Source organism: Psammomys obesus, unplaced genomic scaffold (genome assembly GCF_907164565.1).
Source record: "Psammomys obesus unplaced genomic scaffold, mPsaObe1.curated_primary_1811, whole genome shotgun sequence".
NCBI classification, from domain to species: Eukaryota; Metazoa; Chordata; class Mammalia; order Rodentia; family Muridae; genus Psammomys; species Psammomys obesus.
The window spans coordinates 2,104,343-2,126,491 of record NW_026585895.1 but is presented as its reverse complement, the minus strand read 5'-3'; the positions used below and the strand labels follow the sequence as shown (position 1 = coordinate 2,126,491).

Genomic DNA, 22,149 nt, shown 5'->3' with positions numbered 1-22,149 from the left:
AGCAGCAGCAGCAGCAGCAGCAGCAGCAGCAGCAGCAGCAGCAGCAGAAGCGGCGCGAGGAGGCGCAGGAGAGGCCGGAGCCGCCGGGGGCGTCCCCCACTTGGCTGGATCCAGGTAGGTCCAGCAGCCCGGCCGGGCCTGCATCTGTGCCAGCGCCGCGCTCGGCTTCGTGGGGTTCTCTGCCTGGCCTGTCCCTGCGGTCCCCATCCCTCCGCGCCGCCCCCGGCCGCCCGCTCGGCCTCTGGGTCTCTGCTCCGGTGGGAACCTTTCCCGCATAGCCGCGCTGCAGCGGGCTTGAGAGGGTCGGGGGCGGCAGGGAGGGTCCGCGCTGGGTGCCAGCTTCCACCGATCATTTTATTTTCCTCCTCCCTTCCTACTGCACACACGCACGCGCGCACACACACACACACACACACACACACACACACATGCACTCACACGCGCGCGCGCACACACACGCACACACGCACACACACACACACATGCACTCACACGCACACGCGCACACACACGTACACATGCACACACGCACACACGCGCACACACACACACACACACACACACGCTCTAGCATTCTGCTCTCTATCCTCTCCTGGATACTGAGCAAGCAGTCTTGCCTTGTACACCCACACAGCTTTTGCACTGTTTCTCCCTGCCTGCTGTATTTAAATTTAGAACCGGAGGGGAGGAAAAAAAAAAAATCTCGGTTTATTTTATTGCAATTCTCTTCTTATCCCAGGAAAGGTTTGAGGCAGCTTACAAAGGAGGAAACAAAATTGCGTTTGGTACAATAAGATGAAAGAAAACAATGAAGCAGGAGTTTGTAGTTGAAGGAAGGGACGGGGGAGGGGCAGACAGAGGTGAGCCCGGAGTGACGTGGAGATTGTAGGGCCAGCCCCTCCCCCGAGGGGAATCTCCTTGGAGTGAAACTTAAATGAGCCTCTCTTGACACCTTCGGTAACTGTGATGAAGTGTGGGGGTCGTGTATATGACCATCACAGCCCCTTATTTTCTCCCCCTCCCCCAGTTAAAGCTCTCCGGTGAGCAAAGAGCTGGGTTATCCATTTAAGTAGCCTTTTCCCAGCCCCCAACCCAGCTCGTTGCCTTTTGCACTGTAGATTCTGCCCAGGCTTTGGGAAGGAAAGGGGATTTTTATAAAAAGCCACCGATTTTCTGGTTACTGGGCTGAGGTTTCACAAACCCAAGATGAGTGTTATTATTAACACTGGCTTTTAAAAATCTGCCTAGTAACGTTGTAGAAGATGCCGAAACGGAAATCTGTAGCGTGGAATCAGCGTCCTCGCTGATCTCGCTTGCTCACCCTCAGAGGGCAGTTCCGAGGCTCCCCAGCTGTGATCCATGACACAGCCTCGATGATTTAATTTCTTGAAGTGCTTGGAGCACAGTATGAGATCACCAAAGTGCCCCGGGAGAAAGCAAGTGTTTCTGACACCCCCTTAAGCTGATTGCTAGCACCCAGAGGTGGCTGAGATGGAGAGGTGTGCAGGGTGCTCGTGTCTTACTCGGGTTTCAGCACGAGTGTGGAGCACCTGAGCCAGTGTTAGACCCTCGGGAGCTCTGGAGCCGGACTGGCAGCCTCTTTATTACAGGAGAGCTTTCTCACACATACGCAGTGTGGTCGGAGCCTGGGAGTGTGTTGATGATTTCATGGTTTCTGATACTGTCATCTCTCAGGAGTGTTTGTGACGTGGGTTTGATTGCCATGGCATAATGTGTTCTGATACAGGTTATAGATAACTGAAACAATTTGAAACTTCAGTATTTAGCGTTAAAGCTGTATTATTTGCTTTCTGGCATTATTTGGGAAGCTAATCACCCCTGTTTCATTTAAGTTGGTTGAGGTAAAGCAGCTGCTGTCCAGCAGTTCACACTGAGGGCTGAAGAGTAGCCTGGCTGTAGTCTTTCTCAAACGCTCTCAAGCCCTGTCCAGTGGCAACCAAGAGCAGGTGAGCAGATTACGTCAGTTGTTGGCATGAGAGGTAAACAGATGCCCCCTGAACTCACTGTGAGCGGCTCTTATTTCAACCTTTGTCCTTCGGCCATTTAGACATTTCTACAAAAAAACTAAGTAGGAGAATGACCTGTGCTCAGATCGTGACGCTTGTGTGCAGGGATCTGGCCGCTCTGGTTTCTCCCTTCTGCAGCTCTTGCCCTGGCTTCTTTCATTTTCGGGGTGGGGGGGGGATCAGGTGCCAGACTTCTGCACTCGCTGCCTTCTCTGTGTGGAGTTTGGAGACTTATGTGGCTGGGCATGCCCGGGAACTCCTAACCTGAGGCCTCTCCTGCCCTGGCTCAGCCCCGCCCCCATCTGCCACTCTCAGCCCTTCTTTCAAAAATTACTTATTTGTCTTCGTGTCTGTGGGGGGTGGGGTGTAGATGCCACAGAACCCCTGCGTGGGGAAGCCAGGGTACAGCTTGCAGGAGCTCGTTCTCTTTCCAATGCGTGGGCCCTAAGGACTGACCTCAGGTTCAGACTTGGTGGCAAGCCGTTGACCTGCTAAGCCATCTCACGGGCCCTCCTCAGTAAGCCGGCGAGGGCATGGACTCTGTTGTGGTCACTGCCATATTTCTGTCACCTAGAAGAGCTCTTGGTATGTCTAGACACTCAAATGTTAGTTGGCCAAGTAGGTGAAGAGATGGATCAATATGCTGGCATCAGGGGGCACGAATTTCTCAAGTATTTGCTAAGCATTTAACATCTTGTGAAGTTCTTCATTCGAATTTGTACAAAAAAAAATGTTATAGGAAAAGATTTGTGAGTATAGATGATAAAGTATGTAACTGTGGATCTTCAATGTTAGCTAATTTCAGTGTTTGTTTTGGGCTGTTTATACATGCCTAATTGATACCGGTACTTGAGGCAATTGCTAGGTTCTGTCAAGAAGATTCTTAAATGCACTTGTAATCCTCTTGTGACCCAGGTGGGTATTAATGTGCTACACCTTTAAGTAGCTGTGCCGGCCCGGTCTGTCCTCTGTCTGTGTGTCACTTGCCATGCCTTGGACTTGGAATGCAAAAAGCACTTTTCTCAGGCAAGATGTTGACGACTAAAGCACACTGAGTGATGTGTCTTAGCAAGGAGAGTGATCGCGGGCCTTGGTTATTAGTCTCTGTAGTTTACTCTTCTGGAAATTCCTCTTGTGGTTCTGAGAAATAAGAAAGGTTAAAAAAATGGGTGCATTACATCTAAAAATCAGGATTTAAAAGAGTATGGTACTGTTTACTTGTTAGCTTATGGAATATTGTCTTTACGTAGTTCTGAGAAGAAAGGCCAAGTCTGGGCTCTGCGAGGCCCCTTTGTTCCCTCCAGCAGAGGTCCCGATACTGCCATCTGTGCCAGGGTTTGCCAGGAATAGAGATTTGAGGGGCTATCAAAGAGTTAATTTGGGAGCTGGTGGTAGTCGAGACAGCCACATCTTACTTGCTCTGATGGCCCATTAGGTAGGAGGCATGTGCAGCTCGAGGCACGGGAGGGAGCTGCAAAAATAATGAGTGGCATTAAAATTCCATGACAAGCACAGACGCGGCCTCTCCGTGTCTCTTCACAAAAGTCTTCTGCACATAGGGTCCTGGGAAGCATAATTTTTATGGCCTGAAAATACTTAGTCTTGTATTTTGGTGATATATACGTATGTTGAATGTATAAGGAAAATAAACAGATAGCATGATTGTACCAGTCACTTAGTGTCAAAATTCTGCCATTATTGCTTCACTCACACATCTAACCATTTGTAATACGTGGATTTTTTTTGTACAGTGGTTTTTTTGGTGATATGTCCACATATGTAAGCACACATATTGCTGTTCTTTGATAAATAAGTATTTGCATCTAACCAGTACCTGTCTGGACATGTTTACATCCTGGTGGGACGTTCTCCATCTTCTCCTTCCCATGCTACCCTGTCCTTCACCCAGAGTTCTGTGCTGCTTTGATTGTTGTCATTCCAGATTAACTATGAATTTTGTAGATCTTCAGATATGGATTCCCATATCACTTAGTGTTTTGTATTCATCGTCTCTAGCTTTAGGATAATTTTTTTTACTGATTTCATTGATTTCCTAGGACATTAGTAGTTTACTTCTCTGTTCTGATGTGTGGGATTTCATCTTGAGAACTGCACCAGCTCAGCTTGTTGCTTCTTTTGTCATGATTATTTAGTTTGTCTCTGGTGACTGAGGCTCCTACATCCTTAAGTCTTTGTGTGAACATGTTTTTTTTTTTTATGCTTATGAGTGTAATTGCTGTGTCATATGGTATACTTTAATATTTGAATATTACCCAATATTCTATGAGGCTGGGACCTATCTCACTTAATCTAATGATGAGTTAAATGACAGTTCTCTCTTGAAATTACTTTTACAGTGCCTGTCTGAGTTCTCAGTATATTTGATGCACGTATGAAACAGCTAACGATGTCAAGCTGAGTATCAGCCCCTCTTCATCTCGTGGTTACTAAAACATATTCTCAGCAAGCTTCCAGCGCATGACATGTTATGGCTCTCTTCCTCGTTTCCTACATTCCATTTTCTTGCTTGATGTGCCTATTTGCAGCTCTGCACGCTTGTCCTCTGCTTTTTTTTTTTTTTTTTTTTTTTTTTTTTTTTTTGTCCCCACTAGTTTTCACTTTCTTTCCTATTTAAATCTCCCATCGGGGAAAAATGGGTCTATTTACTTTTTGTAATCAAGGAATTTGAAAAATCGGTAGGAAAAGTAAGATCAGAAATGGTTCTGTTTGGAAGTGCTCATGCCGCAAAGGCCGTGTTCCCAGATGGGTGACTAGGATGTCTTTCCAGGATTTTAAAGCCAAAGGGAACATTTAGTGGATGCTGATTACAGGTGGAGAAACACATGCCATTGTGTTGAGTTTGAGTCCAGTTGGTTTTGTGGTAGATTTTACAATGTTTTTAATGTGACTCACCAGAAACTGTACCAAATATTTTTTTCTGAAACAAAACTCTTCCCTCAAGAATATAAATATTGAACTTGATTCTCTTTCAAAGTTCTGTCTGGCTGGGTCAGCCACAGTGTTCTTGTCATTCATTTGCTTGGCCTGTTGTTGAATTTTCTTTTGTCCAAATTGCCTTAGCTACAGAATGAGTGCAGTGTTTTTCATCTACAGTCAATAGAACACATGTTTTGGAATACGTACTCTCTTAGAAGATTCTAAAACTATAGAAGCTCTGCATTTAAGTGTTTAAATGAAACATAAACTAGGCAAATGGCTTCTCTTTGGGGCCAGGGGAGATGGCACACGCCTTTGATCCCAGCACTCTGGAAGCAGGCAGATTTCTGTGAGTTCAAGGCCAGCTTGGTCTACATAGTTCCTGGGCAGCCATGGCTGCATGGAGAAATGCTGTTTCAAAAACAAACAAACAAACAAAAAAACAACACAACAAACAAAAGATTCTATTTGGGAATGCATTTTGAACTGTCCTTCTGTGAACACATAATCCATGTGTCCAAGACATTAGATTTCCACATGCATCAAGTGATTTCTATGTATTATTATTAGGCTATATTCTTAAACCCTGCTTGATGATGCCTGAGAACAGAGGCATAAAATGAGGGAGGGATTCTAAATGCTCTTTCGTGGAGGGATGGTGAGGAAGCGCAGTCACTTTCCTCACCAAGGAGTCAAGCTCACCTCAGTACCTAAGGAAGAAGAGCCTCAGGGCCGCACACGGCTGCTCCACACTGCTGCTCGGAACCTCGAGGCCAGGAAGCCAGGTCTCAGCATTAAAGTTTTACATCTCACACAGATTTGAAATTAACTTCATTTATAAATGACGTTTCAGTTTCTTTTTAACACGCAGCGCCCTCCCCCCAGAAAGTGTTTTACAGTCCTTGAGGGAATCATTTAAAATTTAAATAAGTTTTTGTCAGTAGCAAGGCCTATTGTACTTCAATTTTAGACTTTAGTAAAAAATGCTGTTTCTAAAGTATGTGTTTTATTTTATTTATTTAATTTCTTTCTTTCTTTATTTTTAAGATTGTGTCTCTTTATGTGGCTCAGGCTGGCGTTGGGTTTATGATCTTTCTGCTTCAGTCTCTTGAGTGCTGGGACGGCTGGCATGCCCCACCACCCTTGGCTTAAGGGGCATATTTTAAATTCATTTGTCCTGTGGCACTTGAGAGTGCTTACTGGGCTAAGGCCGTGATCATTTCTGTGTGCGGATCCCCCAAAGCTCACGCTCACTAGGCCAGCTGTCCAGCTTCCTCTAGCTCCGGTTATGAAGGTCTGAGGCACCTGCTCCAGCTGAGTCACTGACTTCTGTGCTTCGGCGCTCTGTGGTGCCTTTCCAGCACGTCTGCTCCTGCGTCTGTCTGTCCGACTGTTTTGTAATAAGGATGTGACAGTAACAAATCAGAGGGCTAAACAGACGTTTTCTATCCGCTGCTGTGTGGATTGCACGAAGAAGCTGACCGGAGGGTGCAGGTAGCCCGGATGTCGTGACGTCTGTCTGCTCCCTTGTTTCTTGGGAACCAGTCCAAATCCACTTACTCGAACCTGGCTCAGTATGGCTAAACGGGTTATATTTCTTAAAAACATACACACAGGCTGGAGAGATGGCTCAGTGGTTTAGAGCACTGGCTGCTCTTGAAGAGGAGCCGGGTTCAATTTCCAGCACCTACACGGCAGCTCACAACTGCCTGTAACTCCAGTTCCAGGAAATCTGACACCCTCACACAGACAAAATGTGCAGTCAAAACAACAATGTACATAAAACAAAAGTAAATAAATTAAAAAACCATAAACACAAGTTCCGTTTCTTTCACAGTTGCACGAACAGGACTGGTTTGTAAGTGTCTGGTGAGACAGCAGGGTTGGCAGGGTTACCAAATGAGTTCCATGAAAAGGAAGAAATAGCACCAGAATGACGAGCACACTCAGCTACTTAAATAAGCAAAATAAACTATATGTGAGTTAATGATAAATGTACTGTGAAATGAAGATGAGGAGTAACTAAATACGTGTCTCTGAAGTAAAAAATACGTTTACTCGTTTTTATTCAGATGAATGTATTTCCAAGGTTATAAAACTGTATTTTATCCTCTGATTTTTAAAATTAATTAATTAGTTAGTCGGTTTATTTATACACAGAGACAGGGTTTCTGTGTGTAGCCCTGGCCGTCCTGGAACTTGCTCTGTAGACCAGGCTGGCCTTGAACTCAGAGTTCTGCCTGCCTCTGCCTCCTAAGTGGTGGGATTAAGTGTATGGGTCACCTTGCCTGACGCTCTTGTCTTTTGTCTTGTTCTGTTTGCTTGTTTTGAGACAGGGTCTCACTACGTAGCCCTGTCTGGCCTGGCCCTCAGTATGTAGGTCAGGGTGGTCTCAGAGTCACAGATTCACCTTTTTCAGCCTTCTCGGTGCTGAGAATAAAGGCATGTACTTTAATGTATCTAGGGTATCTAAACATACCTGGCCCCACGCTATGTTTTATAATACATTTGTGTTGTTGGATTCTGGAAGTTTAGCAGAAAAGCTATGATTTATAAAATTTTTTTCTTCTCCTTGCTTCCTTCCAGCACCCTAACCTTTATTTAGTTTAGCTAGAGAAAGGGTATTACTAAGTTGTGGTGTCTGGCCTTGAACTTGTAATCTTCACGCTTTAACCTCCGAGTAGCAGATTATAGGGATAAAGCTCATATGTGTAGCTCAATGTTTCTTTGTATTAATTGGAGTTTTACTTTTCTTGTAGTTATATGTGAGGAAACTATAGAAATGTAAGAAATAACTAATCTTTTAAACTTAGTTTACAGTGAAACAATATAAAAAATTTAAAATACATAACTAAAAAGTCTGAGGTGTTCCTATTGTAGCTTGAGCCTGGGTCTGTGGTTTACGAGTGTTTTGGGAATTAGGGCCTCCAGGACTAGAATGAAAATGATGTTGTATTAAGAGATTTTTTTTTTTCTGGACATGTTTGAAAAGTGATTAGTATGAGCTAAGACAGGTCTTTCAAAGAAATTGAATCACTTGATGCTCACCAAATCCAACAAAGCTATTAATTAATGATAATCTAATTTAATTCTTAGCAAATATGAGAGAGTGAGTTTGTATTATAATTGAAAGCATTCATTACCAACTGGTTCAAGTTTATAAATCAAAAGAATGTGAGTTTTAAAATCGTTCCTGTACTATAGCATTTCAAGTAGAGAAGATGTCTCATGACTCAAGAAGTTTGTCAGACACGGAACTAAACAGATGTGAGAAGTGAATTTCTGGGAGGTCACACCACGCATTGTGACCTTTTCTTGATGTAAGTGGTCCTCTGGAATAGAAAATGATTCACCGTAATGAACGCTTTTTTCTTTCTTGTTTATGTGAAGGATTGCTTGCCCCTGTTAGTTTATCTTGCGGAGGTTCTAGGGAGCCAGTGGAAGGATGTGTCCCTTAAGAGGGACGCATCATCAGCGCTCTAGTGCTTAGTGTCTGTGAGGGAAGTCCCAGCACTCCAAAGGCCAAGAAAACCCATCCTGGCTAGTCAAACATTTCTAAATGGATTCACCAGGAAAAGAACAAAGGCATCATTCAGACTCTCATGATTTTTGCGTGTTTTTCAACATGCTATTTTTGCAAAAGTGATGGGCACAAACGGGATGCTTGATAGAGAGATAAGCAATCCTTCCAGAGGCTTTAAAAACAGCAATTTCTTAGGACACAGCCCTGTGGTCAGTTCGTTCAGGGTTGGCTCTTCAATTCTGTTTGTATAGTGGGTAATAGATAATAATCCTGTGATAAGTCACGTGACTTTGAATGGGCTTATGTACAGGGTTGGTTGTACGGCAGGCTGTAGAGCACCTTCCACCTGTTACTTTGGCAGCAGCTGTAATCCGTCATATGGCTGTCTTACAGAAGGACAGTCATGAGACTGAGTGACCTTTTTACGGGCTGTGGTGATGACCCTGGTCTTCAGAGTCTAGGCCTCAAACAGGCCCAGCAACAAGGGCTGACCCCGAGGTTAGAAATTTCCGAAGATGGCTTTTATGAAACTTAGTACTTAATGTACTGAACTTTGGTCTTTAAACAATTTGCAGGTCAAAGCAGTAACTGCAGCCCAAAAAGATTTAAACCTGTGATGTAACTGGCGTTGTTCACCACAACAGTGTGCCGGGCGTAGGAATATTACCGTCTTTACGTTCAGGGGAACATATTTTTCTTTTTTCATTCGCGCCTCTTCGGCTTTCAGGAATAACTGATGGATTTGGAAAAGCTGGTGCTGTGAAGAGCGAAAGGCACCACAGAAGGCTGCCTGTGTTTTGAGGGTTATGTCTATCTTATGGAAATTATCTTTGCATTTGAAAATCCAAATGGGGAAATGCAAAGATAAACAGTAGTATGTGTTGAGACCCCATCAGACTGTAGCTTGAGAGAAGACTGTGAGGGACAGACATAAATGTCACAAGGATGGAGCGTGTGGCCATTTTGCGTGATTTCGGTATGGAAGGACTCCTGCAGGGGCTGTGGGGTTCAGCATCCGGTGACTCAGAGGCAAGCTTGACAGACTCAGTTTCTCCCCTTCCCTCATCAGCACTCCTTACCAGAAGGGCAGTAGAAAATCTGTAACTTCAGCAACTTGCTATGTAATGTTTAAGTTGGAAAACTTCATTTACATATTAACGTCACCCTGGAAAGCTGTTTGGCATGGTGAAATATGCTTATTAAATGTATTTGTATTCAACAACAAAGTTAGCATATTTCCATTTTATTTACTTTTTTTGGCTCTCAGTTTTTCTTTTATGAGGTGCCCTCATTTACTGCAGGACCGCAGGGTCTTTAAATGCCAGCTGTGTGCTAAGAGCCCCTGAGCTCTTCATGTGGAAATGTAATGGGCGTCTCTGCTTTATCATCTCTGCTTTATCATGTCTAAGACTGAGTTAAGTTTCTCACCACACCATGCAGGAGCAACACTTCTCCCAGACTTTTTTTTTTTTTTTTTGCAGGCTTTTAAAATTTTACTATTTTATTTATTACAGTTTATTCACTTTGTATCCCAGCTTTAGCCCCCTCCCTTGTCCCCTCCTAATCCCACCCTTTCTTCCTCGTTTTCTCCTATGTCCCTCACCAAGTCCACTGATAGGGGAGGTCCTCCTCCCCTTCCCTCTCACCCTAGCCTATCAGGTCTCATCAGGATTGGATGCATTGTCCTCCTCTGTGGCCTGGTAAGACTCACCCTTCCTCAGGGGAAGGTGATCAAAGAGCCAGCCACTGAGTTCATGTCAGAGACAGTCCCTGTTCCCATTACTAGGGAACCCACTTGGACACTGAGCTGCCATGTGCTACATCTGTGCAGGGGTTCTAGGTTATCTGCATGCATGGTCCTTGGTTGGAGTATCAGTCTCAGAAAAGACCCCTGTGCCCAGATATTTTGGTTCTGTTGCTCTCCTTGCGGAGCTCCTGTCCCCTCCATGTCTTTTTATCCCCACTTCTTGCACAAGATTCCCTGAACTCTGCCCAAAGTTTGGCTGTGAGTCTCAGCATCTGCTTTAATACCCTGCTGGGCAGTCTTTCAGAGGCCCTCTGTGATAGGCTCCTGTCCTGTTCCCTGTTTTCTCCCTCTTCCAATGTCTATCCTGTTTGCCTTTCTGGGTGAGGATTGATCATCTTACCCAGGGTCCTCCTTCTTGCTTAGCTTCTTTAGGTGTGCAGATTTTAATATGTTTATTCTATATTATATGTCTAACATCCACTTATGAGTGAGTATATACCATGTGTGTCTTTTTGTGTCTGGCATACCTCACTCAGGATGATATTTTCTAGTTCCCACCATTTGCCTACAAATTTCCTTGTTTTTAATTGCTACAAGATGTCCCCCAGACTTCTTAAAAACAAAAACAAACAAAAAACAATTCTGAAGCTGGCATGGAGGCACATGTCTGTAATTACAGCATTTGGGAAGAAGAAGAGTTTGAGGATAGTCTGGGTTACATGAGGTATTGTCTCAAAAACAGACAAATCCTGATCACCAACCTACCAACCATCCAACCAACCAACCAACCAACCAGCCAGCCAGCCAGCCAGCCAACCAACCAACCAACCACCAACCAACCACCAACCAACCAACCAACCAACCATCCAATCAACCAACCAACCAACCAACCAGCCAACCAACCTCCAAACCTGAGATTTAAACCAGAGCCAGAGATCAAAGCCGGAGCCCTAATGCATCTAGACACGTGCTCTATACTGAGCTACATCGCCAGCCCTAAGTGTTTTTATTTTGAAACAAACATACTTAGTTGCTACTGTTTGCCAGATACCATGCATGCTATCTGCCTTGCTTGTCTTGTCGCTGTGACAAAATGCGTAGCAGCAACAGTATGAGGAGGACAGGGCTTGCTCTGGTCCCCAGTTCATGGTGACAGGATCTTGCAGCAATGTCAGAACAGGAAGCAGAGAGGATGGGTTAAAAGTGGGGTGAACCTCAAAAGAGAAAAATCGAGGTTCCCTTTTCCAAAATGACTCTAGCTTGTGTCCAGTTGACAGAAAGTTACCCAGCACATTAACAGATGGTAGAAAAAGCATGGGTGTGCCATGGCCTTGACCACATGTTCTTGTATTCTTAGCATGTCAGTCTTCCGCATGACCTAACAGAGATGGATGGTGTCTTGGCGTCTGTTAACGCCTCCTTCTCTTGCCTCTCTGTGGTATGCACCAGCCTCATGAAAACATTTGTCTTGCCTTCTTTCCCTGTGAGAGCCCCAGGTCTCATTACTTATTGTTGTTATGGCATATGAATGGAGACTTCTACGAAATACCGTTTTCTGCGTAGTGATGCATGCCTCTTTCTGCGAAATGCAGAGGCTCCTGAGACAGTGCCTCAGGAATGCTATTCATGGAGTTTGTCTGGTTTCAGGTTGGGTTAGAGATGTGTTCACACACGAGGCCATGTCTCTGGAAATTTCCAGTTCTGAAGAAAAGGTATCAAACTGACAGTAAACTGTGTACGTAGATATATTTTCCTATGTATAGCATGCATTTTATTTGGTTATTCATTTAAGAATACCTGGGGTGCTAAAACATGACAGATGAGATCTGTTATTAAGAGGTTCACAGTTTAAAAGGAAGAGAAAGGTTACATAGTTTTCCTTTTTACCACCTAAGGCCCCTGATATAGCAATTTCTATATTTTAAAAAAGGCCATTAAGTTCTGTAACTCATCCAGGCTTGGAGAGCTGAGACATGAAGCAGGTGGCATCCCAAGGAAGCATATGGGCAGATTGTGGCTGTTCTCCCTCAGGCTGGGGCCCAGGGTTCTCAGGGTTCACGGAGAGTATGTTGTCTCTTTGGGCTTTCAGCGTCTAAGGGGAAGGTTAGACCACATCACCCCAGTGACAAGGAGAACTGTTATTTACGGCAGTGAATCGGTTATTTATCTGAGACACCGTCCCCACCCTGTAGACCTCTGTTTGCACTGTTCGGTCAATCATCCCGCCAGGGGAACCAGATGTCAGCACAGAGCCCCGGCTCTCCCCTGCCTTTAAGCATATAGCCACAGCAGGTTTTGTGTCTGTCCTTGCTGGTGTATGTGCTCAGCCTCTTCCCCATCTGGCCATCTGTTTGGACTCTGGTAACAGTATATTGGGTCTCCCATGTCTTGCTTTTCTAATTCAAACAACCTCATGCCACTCATCATCCTGGTGTTGTCTTTTTCATGAAGACTATAATTTCTAATATAAGAATGGAATTTCACCATGTTGCTACTGTGGTAGAGGTCCCCATCAGCCCCCACCTGTCCCCACATGCTCTCCCTGCTTTGCAAGGTCATCTGAACATTGCACCCATCTGTTTTCATTCTGAAATTCTTTAGCTTGTCTCTCTTAACTTTTAGCAGGTAAGTTGAAATGAAACAAATATTTAAGAACTTTGAAAACTTTAAAAACTAGTGAAGGAAAAACACAATGAATAAGTGAGTCTTCTGAGGCGCGTATGTGGCGAATCTGAAGATTCTCTTTGATCGCTTCATTGGTTCAGGTAGCACATTTTTATCTCTGTGCCCACCCAGTATGGTGAGACCGTGTTAGGGCAGCATTCTGGTTGTTTTATCTCTGCCACATATCTGTTGGTTTTCTTCCGTGGTCATGGTTTTACCAGCGTCGGACCACTTCCCCCTGCCCTGTGTGTAACTTTCATGGCAGATAGTACATAGTTGTACTCTTCTTCTCTTTCCCACCTCCCGTATCTGCTGAACCCATCTTCCATGTTTGTGCTGGAGATGGTGAGCTCAGCCTCGGCCTTTACTGGAGGAGTCAGGTATTCTGTAAGCAGAAAAGAAGAAGGTCAAATGCAGAAATGGGTGACCCGTGTCAGTGAAGGTCTGTCTCAGTGACTTCCAACATCCTTGTGTTTTGTGTTTGTAAGTTACTTTCCTGGATTCCTCATGAGGACGAATCCCCCTGTTTGCATCCGCAAATCCTGACTGTATTTGTATACCCAAAAAGTCTTAACTAGCTCTCTTATTTCCCACATGGTCTTAACCTAGGGTGGACTTTAAATCTGTTGATTTTTCTTTCAGCACTGTCCTGCTTCTTTCTCATCCTAACTTCAGCAGGATTCCACTTCACTCTGCCTTCACCACAACATTTGCTGACTCACAATTATCTCTCAACAAACAAGCCACACAGACCCTCTGTGGGATGAGTCTGTATCTGATAATGTTGTTTAAATTGTCTCCACTCTCAGTTTTTCATTATTCTTCCTCTGAATCTTGTTAACCTTTTAAGATCATATCCATATTTATCCACCCATTTTTATATCACACAATGTCTAACATTAGATGGCTGAGAAATATGCTGAGTGGATTTATTGGTAATTGTCTCCTTTTTAGTGTGAGGCTCTGGACTGTTATCTTCTTGGTCTTCTGCTATATGAGCAAGAAGAACATCGATTGTTCAAAAATGCTTTTTAATTAACAGGGTTTATTCCAGATTTATGAATCTGTCACGTGCTGATGGTATAGTGACGGCCTGGGAGATGAGAAGTTAGTTCTTTCACTGCCCCTGTGATATACTTCGAGATTGAGAATTGCCAGTTTCTTTGATGTCAGCATCTCAATGTACCATTCTCAGGCGTAGAGCCCTTCTGAAAAAGTTTCTTTCCCTGTTCTATGTTTTTGTTTCTTTTCACTTTCACTTTTTTCTTTTTTTGAAACTCTTATTAGCACTTAGCTTGTCATTTTTGGTCCAGGCTATGACCTCATGCCTCCTCACCCCTGCTTTCCTCCTTCTTCTCACCTTCAGTTTTCCCCCCACTCTACAGGATTAATGTCCTTAGGATCCTTCTAAACAGGAATCTTTGCATTTCCCCTCTCTTATCAAAATACTGATCAAGGACCTCCGACATATGAGACACATTTCTAAATATACATTGCAAATTTGTGTACTAATTTGTCCTCAGTAATCACCAAATGCAAGGGGCGTGTGTGTGTGTGTGTGTGTGTGTGTGTGTGTGTGTGTGTGTGTGACAAAAGCTTAACAAAGCTATGCTGTGTTTTCGAGCACTTTATAAGATCGAGTAGCTAACTCGGTCGCACTTCTGGCCTGTAAGGTTAGATAGGAATGAAATGGTAGGTGTGAGCTGTCAAGAAGTGTGAGCACAGAGAGTGAGATGAGAGGTCTCTTGGCTTCTGCTGAGGTCAGCGCCAACCTTGGGCTCTGCACGCTCGAACGGCGCCTGTGTGTGTGATGGGCGTGGCTGAGAAATCATTCAGGGCTGTTCACTTTGGTAGTCAGAACGTGACATAGGCACAAGGAATCCAAATTTGTATCTGTTCCCTCTAATGGAATGTTTTTAAGTGAAGTACAGATAAAGTTCTTTGAGCTGGGGACATGGATAATGACAGTTACTGGCAGAACTGAAGTAGAGAAGGTATGTGTAAAACACCTGGGACCTGGGGATACTCATCAAACAATTATCACCCCTTTTATTTGTTTTATTTTTTTAAAGAGAGTTTATGCTGTAGCCCAGGCTGGCTGTGAACTCAGGGCAGCACTCCCCCCCGCCCCCTTCCTGGGACCATAGGTCTGAACCCTCATGCCACTACACATACTTAGGGAGATTTTGGGAAATTAAATATTGTGGAAATGTGACCATTTTATAGTCCTGATTTTTATTCTATGATATTATATCAGAAAATGTTGAATAACCTGAAAAGGAAATGTACCCATCTTATGTGATGCTGGATTTTTTTTTTCTTTTTTTTTTTGTGGTTTTAGTTTTCCATTGTAAAAGAAGTGTTAAGTCATCATATGGAATAAAATTATTTATTTTCCTTTTTTAAAAAACATAGAAACAGTATTGTCTTTGAAACATCACCTAAAGCAAGTGAGGGAAATATATTGAAAAGCAAACAAACAAACAAAAATTAGTGAGGTATTCATCCATGAGCTTTTGTTTTTCAATATTGATTGCCTTCATTTTTATGAGAGGATAAATTGGCTCATAAGAAAGACTGAATCAAACAATAGTAAGTTGTGTCTTCCTTTCCTGTCCAGGAAATCTTAGCTTGAACTAACAGTATTCTCAGCATACAAATAAGCCAATTAAAGCTGCCCTGGACCTTTGGAAAACTTACTGAAAAGATGGCATTTTAAATAAGGAGCCACAGTGTTCCCGCTCTCCTTTGTCTCTGGTTTGGGCACTGCTGAGGCAGTAGTTTCACTAAAATGTGAGTCTTGAAACACTGTTTTAGAAAAGCATTCTGCTGGAAAGCAGATGAAATTTTTTTTTCTTTCTCCCTTTAACCTCAAAGGAGTAGTAAATTATGTTTCTCTCTCGTGATGCACTCTATAAAGGAGAAGGGCATTAGCATCCTAATGGAGGCAGCTGATTGATTCCTGTATTGATTAGAGCAGAAAGACTGTGTTCTGTGAAATTTAAGGCTGATTTAATCCTAATATTGGTTTGGTAGGTACATGTAAATAAATAATTAAAATATGTAACAAAATTCATGTACCTAAGCATGCTAAGGCACTTTCCTTGAAATGTGAAAATCACATATTAAAAGACTTCAGAGGTGATGTACATTCATTCTGTCTCTAAGTGGGGAGCAAAAGAAAGCCAGGGTTATTATGGCCCAATAGTGTTTGTTCATGAAACACTATTCTTTATGATAAGGGTTTCCAAATTAAAGGAATAAATCCAGTGTGAGTTTAGACAGTCAGTAGGACAAAACCAAACAGGGGCATCAGTATTTAGGAATGATTTTTGGTCCGTTTTGGTTACAAGTGAAAATAAATTACTCAGCTGTGTTTTGTATTCTGTGCAGACATTCACCATAGCAATTGCTTTTCCCGCTTCTGCTTTCATCTACAACTTTTTATCTTCACCATGAAAGATCTCAGACATGTAATCTCTATGTATTTCAGACACCCCTGTTCTCACCACCGGGATCCATCAAATCTTGGCTTTATGCTGTATTTGGCTTATACTTCTCTGTTTCTTTTAAGAAATAAAATTTAAACATGGACTCAAACTCCATTCTTATTTAGTTTCTCCTCCCCTGGAATTAGTCACCATTATGGAACTGGTGTCATTTCTGTTTGAAAACCGAAATAGATGTGCGTGTTATGCATGACATTCTGAAATTTGTTTTTGTTTTTTATTGTTCAGCATCATATTTGGCAGACTTCCTTTGGTGATACATTTGTACTCATTTGAATAACTTCGTAATGTTCCTTGTATGAATAAACCATTCTACTGGACAGTAAGGATTTTTTTTTTAGGGTTCAGTCATCCTGGATGCCTTTTGGGTGTGTGCGAGATTTTCCCAGGGGTTCATACAAAGAAATGGAGTCAGCGACTTCTGTAGCATGTACAGTTTCCGTGTTTCTAAGGCTATCTACATAGTCTTCAGAAGAAGGCGTGGAGCATGAAAATGGCCTGATCTAACCGTGTGTGATAGTTACGGAAGCAGTCGTGCGCCTGCATGTCCTGGTTGCCGTGACTGTTCAGGTTCGTTCATTTTGTTCTTCCTCGTGGCTCTTCCTGCCCTCCTCGCGTGTTCCTCCTGGGTGCTTTCCCCCTCACTCCTGACTTCATTGCTTTCTGGAACAGTAAGCTTTTATAGTGCCCATGTTTGGCACATCGTTTTCTTCTAGGCTTTGAGCAGGCGAATGCTGGTGTTTATGGTCTTTTGCGACATTCTTCAGTTTACTGGAGTCACATTACTAACGACTACGTTCCAGCTTAGCAGGTCCTTACATAATGGCACGTAATAGTACCCCCCCCCCCAAAAAAAACCCTCATTTCATCTTACAAAATTGTCTGTTTATGCTTAGTAAATCTTAGCTAATCCAGAACTTAGTTTGTGTAAGGCATGGGGTAGAAGGTGAAAAATTTAAATTCTTAATTATCTTTAAGTCTTTATATACTGTATTTCTGATTCTCAGTGAACCCCAATAAGCACTAGAAAGCTGAAAAGTACCCATTCTTTTAATTCTTCAGAATTTAACCATTTATGCCTAGTATGTCATAATTTTTATTTAAATGTATATTATTTTTTAAAAATTAATTTATTTATTCATTCACTTTACACCCCAGTTTTTGCCTGCTCCCTCCTCTCCTCCAGGTCTTACCTTCCCTCCCTTCCCTCCCTCCCCTTCTCCTCAGAAAAGGGGAGCCCTCCTTCTTACCCCCCCACCCCAGCGCGTTGAGCCTCATCAGGACTGAGCACGGCCTCTTCCCCTGTGGCCTGTTGAGGCAGCCCCACCAGGGGGAAGTGATAAAAAGCATGCAAGCCAGTCCTTGTCAGAGACAGCCCCTGCTCTTCTTACTAGGGAACCCACATGAGGCCTAAGCTGCCCACTGGCTATATCTGAGTAGGGGCCTAGATCCAGTCTGTTCATGGTCCTTGGTTGGTGCTTCAGTCTCCACAGTCCCCCTGGGCCCTGGTTAGTTGGCTCTGTTGGTCTTCTTGTGGAGCTCCTGTCACCTCCAGGTCCTTCTTTCGTTCCCCCAACTTTCCCACAAGACTCCCTACGCTTGGCCCACTGTCTGGCTGCCAGTCTCAGCCTCTGTTTTGATCTGCTGCTGGGTGGGGCCTCTCGGAGGACAGCTATGCCCCTGTCTGCAAGCACAGCAGAGTGCTGTTAATAGTGTCAGGGCTGGCTCTCTCCCGAGGGGTGGGTCTCAGTTGGGCCAGGCATTCGTTGGACATTCCTCAATCTCTGCTCTAGCTTTATCTCTGCACATCTTGTAGGCAGGGTGAATTTGGGGTTGAAGTTTTTGTGGGTGGGTTGGTGTTCTCCTCCCTCTGCTATTCTCTTAAATTATTTATGAAGGCATTATTGCTTTGGAAGTCTTCAACATGAACATGACCTGTGAGGCAAACGATTTTATGTCATATGTAACATTAGTGTGAAGGATGCAATACTCAACTCAAGAGAATGTTAGTACAGTCATTTATCAACGAAGGGATGCTGTGTGCAGCATCTGCCAAGACTGTCTGTTAAACGAAGAGACGGCCATTTCATATCTGAAAAACAAACAGGACTCCCAGATTTGCTTATGTGCTGACGTGCAATCAATGCTGACTCCACACAGTCTTCCTGCCAAGGAAAAGGGTTTGCAGGATTGCGCCTCCCCCCTTGAGAAGAGAATTCTGGGATTAGATGTCTACAGAGGGGAGAAGTATGATGCGAACAGCGGAATCCATTTCTCGGGTTGGCTGGGGTAGTCAGAGGCATCTTCAGGGTGGGTCAGTTGCCTTGGCAGTGCACCTAGTGGGCAGTTAACTAAGTTCCAGACCCGGGGCTGTGGTCCGGAACTCATGGAACTAGCATATTGACTGACGTTCAGAGCTTATTCTTGTCCCTTCCTATTACCATGGATACAGAACATTTTGTCTTAGAAGTGTGAAATGCAGCATGACTTGTTTCCAGAATCGACTGATCCATAAATCTGACTGTTGTATAGTTTCTTTAGAGAAAGTATTACTCAGATTTGGGGGTAGCAAATGGCAGTCTGCCTGGTTCTGGGTAAATTTGCTTCTGTGCAGCTTTTGGCATGGCTTGAGTTGGGGGATTACATCTACATTCATACAATATTCCACAATCTCGCTATCAGCTAGTATCATATCATTTGAAATGTCAAGTGTTCCTGCTTGAATAAAAATAAGATTTTTATTATTTATTTATTTGTCTGTTGGTGTGTTTTGTTTTGATTTTGAAACAGGATCTCTACATAGCTCTAGCTGTCTTGGAACTCTCTGTGTGGACCAGGCTGGCCTTGAACTGACAGAGATCTGCCTGCCTCTGCCTCTCAAGTGCCAGGATTAAAGGTGTTTGCCACCACCACACAGCTTAAAGTAAGATTTCTTAAAACTGGGGAGTACTCTCTTTACCACTTTGTAGTGAGATGTTGAACAAGTGTTTCGTCATGTTAAAACTGGAAATAGAATCTGAAGTGTTTGCAAGACTTAAAATGACCTAAAATATGAGTTGCCTATAATACTTCCCAGTGTTGGCATTTTTGTTTAGCCAGTGTTTATTGACCAAATAAATCTTTACTTCAAATTAGGCCTTTTCTGTGTATTTCATCCCAGATCAATTCAAAGAATGTTTAAACAAACAACCCAAAGTAATGAAAGCAAATCAGGTGTTTTGAAAAAAACAAAAACAGGTGTTTTGGTCATTCACAAATGTGGGCCATGGATCAGCGTTTGCTGTAATCTTTAGTATCACCATGACTATTATATTGTATGAATTTTATTTATGCAAAAGCTTTATTGGCGTTGTTTTATAGAAACAGCGTATTTTGAAGGGCCTGGTCCCCTTTCCATCTCTCCCATGCTCAGTGTTTCTGGCTACGACCTGGTCCTCTGCTGTGTTAGGATTGGTGTCTTTGTCACCGGCCTAGAGTCCCATCTGTCGGCACAGCCTCTGCTTGCTAAAGTGAAGAGAGACTTCGTGACAACTTTCCTTCTGGCAGGAATCCTTGTGGACTGTGATCTGCCTGTGCATTTCCATAGCGGCTGCCTTACCAAAGCTCCCTGAGCTCAGCTGAAATGGCCTATTGATCTGTCTGCAGCCTTCCAGAGACTGTTCATAGACTGTGGATCAATGTTGGTTTGTTCTGTTTGGCTGGCCATCGGTGGGTGACAGCCTATCACCCCCAGTTGATGCTAATGGCTTCATAAATAGTTGTTAAGTAAATATTACCCTCAAAGCGCAAAAATCTTAGCACATTAAAAAAAACAAACAAACCCAATACTACACGGATTAGTTGCCAGGTTGCTTTTGCTTTGGATCCTTGCTGTGATTTTTGCTCTAGTTTTCCTTTTCTTTCTTTGATCCTAGTGTTTCAGGCGCTGTCTCCAGTTTCTCCGTAAGCAGCTTGTTTTATAGTATCTTCCCCAGAGAGGGCTTTTTAAGACCGAAAATGTCTTGCCACGAGCTGTCGGACCTTCCTTTCATGGGCAGCATGGGTCCCTTTGCTCCCTGGTTCGCTCTTCTTACTTGCTGTGACAGACTGTTATTCATCTTTCCCTTTAACACTGCAGCTCTCCCCTTTGAAAGAAAACTTTGGTGACAGCTCCCTTCTGCTTTCCTTTCTTCCAGAAGTGTCCTTATCTCAAATTCTAGGTTTTAGAATTTATGTGCTCTTTTAGTTTTAGTCTCAACCTATTCTTTTTAATTAAAATATTTTCTCATGTATTACATCCCAACTGCAGTTTCCTCTCGTCCCCCTCTCCCCACTGTGTCTGCCCTCAACCCCGCATGCCCCTCCTCTCTCCCAGATCCCCCCCACCTCAGAGAAGAGCAGGCCTCCAAGGGACATCAAATAAGCATGGCATAACAGGCTGCAATAAAACCAGGCACATACATCACATCAAGGCTGGACGAGGCAATGCAGTAGGAGGAAAAGGGTCCCACAAGAAGGCGAAGGAGTCAGGATCAACCCCCGACCCCCCGCTCTCACTGTTAGGATTCCCACAGGAACACCAAGCTACTCAGTCACACCCAGGCCAGACTCCTACAGACCCCCCCCCCCAAACTGGATCTCTGCAAGTTCCCATTTTGTGGGCGGGGTTCTCGTGCTGTGTCCCTGACTCTTCAGGTCCTTTGATCCTTCCTCCCCCTCCTCCTCAGGACTCTCTGGGCTCTACTTACTGCTTGGCTGTGGGACGCTGCACCACTCCCATCAGCTGCTGGATGCAGTCTCTCTGGTCTCTTTGAGGATGGTTCTGCCAGGCTCCAGTCCCAGCACACTCTGCAGGCAGGTCAAAGGTTTTGTCCCAATGGCGCCACCTGAGGCCTTGCCTGGTTACAGGTGGCCAGTTCAGGCTCTGTGTCCCCCAGTTGCTAGGCATCTTTGCTAAGGTTACTTTTGTAGATTCCATGGAGTTTCTCTGCTTCGACCTCTACATGCACTCTCCTCCCCCCAAATCCAGTTACTCCCAGTAGTTCCCCTCCCCCACCTGGTCCCTCCCGTTCTCAACTCCACTTGACCCAGGTCCACCGTCAGAGTCTATTCTATTTCCCCTTCCCAGGGAGAGTCTTGCGTCCACCCTTAAGCCCTCCTTCCCAACCTTCTTCTTCAATGAAGACATTTGATATCCTGGACTAGAATTTATGTTTTCTTTTGTCCATACCGGTTTTTAATATGACCCTCCCGCTAGAGCTAGAACTACCCATGAGTGGGAAACTGAGGAAGTCAGGTACGGTACCAGCATGCGTTAGAACTTAACGTAGTTGCTGACATCTAGCGCACTGGAGAAACTGGTGTGACGTGCTACTCATGCTGGACTTGACACCTCCACAATCCAGGAAGGTTTACGGAGGGGAGTTTAGCTGGCGCCCGGCGCAGAGGCGCCACCTGTGGACTCTCCTTTCTCACAGCGCGTATATTGTGTTTGCGTTGTGTTATGTCTGCTCTGTCCTTTACAGTCTTTCGCTTTACCTTTCACTGAAAAGAGTAACTTAACAAATGGGTGTAGTGCTTGTAATTAATTCCACACCCCGCATCTCTTTCATGCTGTGAGTTCATATTGGCTAAGGTTTTAGGCATGGTCAGGTTCTCCTGGTACCTGAGTTTTTTTTGGCTACCCAGTATTCCTTTGAGATGGCAGATTACAAGGAAATCCTGTATTTTCCTAAGGTTTGAATAACTTAGACACGGAGCCCT

At 44.0% G+C, this 22,149-nt stretch overlaps 1 protein-coding gene across 1 annotated transcript in view; it reads left to right on the top strand.

The window, feature by feature from the left end:
* Positions 1 to 55: 55 nt before the first annotated feature.
* Positions 56 to 22,149, top strand: part of Fam171b (family with sequence similarity 171 member B) — a 54,614-nt gene continuing 32,520 nt past the window's right edge. The window contains exon 1 of the mRNA XM_055600669.1: positions 56 to 114. The gene's annotated coding sequence lies outside the window, so the exon portion shown is untranslated. The remainder of the gene's footprint in view (positions 115 to 22,149) is intronic.